The 4,030-nt window shown below is 46.1% G+C and overlaps 1 protein-coding gene across 1 annotated transcript in view; it reads right to left on the bottom strand.

Moving 5' to 3' along the window:
• TENM1 (teneurin transmembrane protein 1) overlaps positions 1-4,030 on the bottom strand; it is a 797,330-nt gene that overhangs the window by 48,306 nt on the left and 744,994 nt on the right. The window lies entirely within an intron of this gene.

Raw genomic sequence — 4,030 nt, 5'->3', positions numbered from 1 at the left:
CCAGTCTATGGTATTTTAAAAAAGGATTTATTTATTTCAGGGGGAGAGAGAGAGAGCGAGAGCGAGCGAGCAGGAGTGGGAGGGGAAGAGGGAGAGGGAGAGAGAATCTCAAGCAGACCATGCTGAGCAGGGAGCCCAGTGTAGGGCCCGATCCCACGACCCCAAGATTACAACCTGTGTTGAAACCAAGAGTCAGAGTATTTTGTTACAGAAGTCCTAGCCCATTAATACACCAGGCAATGTGCAGCTTTGTGCTGATGGGTGAGAGAGACCACTAAAGGGCTTTAAGTAGGAGGGTGACATATCTGGGTTCTAGAGGAAACACACGGGCTGCTATTGAGAAGATACTAGTAAAGGAGGCAGGAGAAGAGCCAGGCCTGCAGTTAGGAGGCTTGTGCAGTGGGCCAGGTGCGGTATGAGAGTGCCTTAATTAGGATGGTAGCAGTGGGCATGGAGAGAAGAAGATGGATTTAAGGCATGTTAAGGGCAGTCAGAATCAAAAGGACTGCTGTGTGTGAGTGTGTGTTGTACCTTGGGTCCAACGTTGTGCTAGGCGCTTGGGACACACATGCCAACCAGACACAGCTTCACTCTAGTTCTTTTCTGGACGTAGTGGTCAGTCCAGTACCTGCCTTGACATCTCAATAGCTATTTTATCACTGGGTACTTCTCAGGGAACTGTGTTCCACGCACCCTCTGGCCCCCCACTCACTCACTCTTCTATACTTTACAGCTCTTCCCTTAGGTCGGACAAAGACAGACAAAGCTGGCCCATTCCTGGCCAAAATAGAAACAGGAATTTGGCTACTTTTCTTGCCTTGAGTGAAAGCCCAAGGAAACTTTCAGTTTTTTTCACTGAATCTGTAAGTCTGAAAACAAGATCCGGACTCCCACTACACTGGGAGGCCCACTCCATCCCTGGCTGGAAGAGGCCTTACTCTTCGTCATGAAGTGCACAAAGGCCACTGTGAGACAGGCCTTCCCTTTCATTTTGCGTCTTAATGGAGGGCAACTGGTGATGTTGTAATGAAGACAAAGGTTGTCTTTGGCCTTCCCCTCCCTACCACTTGGTGCTTTCTGTTCCTGTTTCTGAGTGTCTAACCCCATGTCTCTGCATGCCGTCGACCTCCATATAGACTGGCCTTCCCCGGTCAGCACCATATGCCTCTGGGCAGCTAAGAATTTGAATACTAATGGAGTATAAAGCTGAGTTGTGTTATGCATGTTCTACAGAGCCTTTCAGACCGAGGCCATTGGATAAACACTAAACACCAGCTTTAACAGCTCCCGGAGCAGTTTGCTGTGATGTGTTCCTCAGCACGTCTGTCTGAGGCCTGTGCCTGTCAGCGCCCTGTCACCAAGAGGGAGAGGGAGAAGGAGAGCCACTGCTGTGGAGGGTGTCGCCTCCTCCACCAGGAGCCCTTGCTCTGGCCCTCCATACACACTGTCGCTCCCGTACAGCAGCTGTCCGCGTGCGCGGCTCCTGTGGAGCACAGTCCCCCAGGAAATAACCTGGGGCTGGCTGAGGAAGAGGAAATGAATTTATTTCAGTATAGCACTCCTATTTCGATCAAGTCTGAAGTCAGTGACCCAGAAAAAACAAAGCTGGCAGAAATGACGTTCTAATTATCTCCATTCTGAGAGCTGAGGCCAGGGCAGAGGCCGGGGACGGCACACACCTGGCAGGAGTCAGAGAAGGACATGTTTTGGACTCTGTTCTCTGCTGTCAGGGCTGCCTCGGAGATAAAGGCTGGTAGTTGGAAGATAAGCTGTTAAATTCTTCAACTCACCCCACCTGATTTAAGTCAATACTATTGGTGTCATGTTTATTAGATTTAATATTGCCTCAAAAATACACCAGCTATTGTGTCTGTTTGTTTTCTTTTCCATCAAATAAGTCACCCTCTGGCAGTTTCCTGTGACTAAAGTGGCCTTTGTGCTTCTGAAATACTTTCTGTACTAGCTACACAGAATCCCTTTAATTCCCATTTGATTTGGCTGGGCAGCTTGTCTATGAAATCTGCTCAAATGAAAGATGTGTGGCTACTTAGTAATCCAAGGTCTGCCTTTTCAGAACCTGGACATTTTCACCTCCCTTAGGTTGTCAGTTCCTTTTATATCCTTCTCGTGTTAAATACTCCCATTTCCAGATAATTTTTCAAGGAACTGGTGCTTTATAGCCACACAATAGAAACACTATATTTACTACCGAGGCATTTCCATAACACACAACGTAATATATGGACCAGAATCGTTGAGCTGATTCTGGCAGTGAGAATTAGCATCTGTTAGTTGCAGAGACCCTAGAATTTTGAGTTACTAATGTAAAGCTCTGGTTAATCCCTGAGGGTTGCTGGCACTTGTCCACATGATTTCTGGGGACAAAGAAACATTTCCTTTGGGGGTGGGAGCAGAAAGAGATGGAATAGCAGGCAAGTTCTGGAATCTCTGCCTGGTGACCTGGCCTACAGGCAAACCATTTGGCCTAATTTGTGGTGGTTGCCCCACCTTGTAAAAATACATTAATTTGTTTGAAATGTCAAAATATATTTATGCTAAACTGGCATTAAAGGTCACTGGTGTAGCCGCCGGCTGGGGGAATGTGACCATCTCCCAGCCACCATGCGCCCTGAGAAATAACCCTGAGCGGAAAGGAGCTCTTGGTCTGGATGTCAAGACTTGACAGCACTATGTCTTCCTCTGCTAATTGAAAATGTGCCTTAAAGGGACTTAACTCTCAGGTCAGCCATTCCTGTGGGTGGTTTAAAGATCCAGCTAATTGTGACCAAAGCTAACAGTACATAAAGCAGCAGAGTCCTATAGGGGAAAATCCATGTGTAAATGCAGTATTTACGTATGAGCCCTTAGTTAGACTGAACTAGAAAATTCCTCAGTCATAAACTTAACTCAGTCATAAACTTAATCCCCCACTGTCGACACAGACCATAATTTCTATACTTGGGCTCTTTCTAGCAGTTCGAATGCTAGTTCCTTCCTGTACTGTGTGCCACTGTAGGCAACTGAGGTAACCTCTATGAGTGTCTGGTTTCCTCATCTGCCACGAGGAAAAGCGGCTAGCAACAGTCTCTCTGGTAGAGTTACTGCGTGGATTAAATGACATAGTGATCCTAGGTGCTCAGCGCAGTGCCTGGACAGAGTAGGGGATGGTAAACAGGATTAACATTAATAATGGTTTCAAAGTCAAAGACCTTTCGCGCTAGAATGGATCTAGTCCATGTACCATTCAGCACAGTGCCCTTTCAGTTCTGTTTACCAGACTTCAGTTGTCGACGTGTCTTTATGAATTTTGCCCTGCCCATAACACCAGCATTGTTATTGATATAATATTTTCTTTAAATTGACTTACTTTTAAAGTATAAATAGGTGCCTCCCCTTCCTTTGAATGGATCCTAATCAATAACACCTATACAATTCCAGGGCCACTCATCTGAGCCTTTAATAAAAGTAACTACTGTTTATTGAGTGCTTCCTGTGTGTCAGGCTCTTTGCATGGATTATTACTTTATATGCTTAGAGCAATCGCTTGAGAAAGAAACAACTGATAGAACCATTTCTGGATATGTGCTCTTAGCCTCTATGCCATCCGATTCTTCAGCTAGTAGAGTGGACACACTTCTTCACATTCTCCTCACCAATTCTGGCTTCCCCTTTCCTCGTTTGAATTCATCTAAGGGTTGTTCTCTTTGGCGGAGAACATCAAAGCTGATTAGAAGTTGAGTGATTTGTCTTTGTCTCTGTTACTTGCCATCTTTCGGTTCAATGCATTGTGGGTGCCTACTCTGTGCCAGGCACTATTATCAAGGGAAAGAAAACAGGTCCCTGCCTGCCCTTGATTAGTGCACAGTCAAGGCGGGGGGTGGGGAGAAGCAGATCCCGAAACAACTCATTTAAATATAATGTGGTTAGGTGCCATGCCAGACGTATGCCCAGAGTGACATGGGAACAGAGGAGAGGGAGTTTGGGACAATAGCTCCTAGAAGAGAAACGTCAGCTTCATCTTGAAGGAGGA

The sequence above is a fragment of the Mustela putorius genome, unplaced genomic scaffold (genome assembly GCF_011764305.1).
Source record: "Mustela putorius furo isolate JIRA1106 unplaced genomic scaffold, ASM1176430v1.1 tig00003901_pilon_pilon_pilon, whole genome shotgun sequence".
Taxonomy (NCBI): Eukaryota; Metazoa; Chordata; class Mammalia; order Carnivora; family Mustelidae; genus Mustela; species Mustela putorius.
This window is presented reverse-complemented; position numbering and strand designations above follow the sequence as displayed.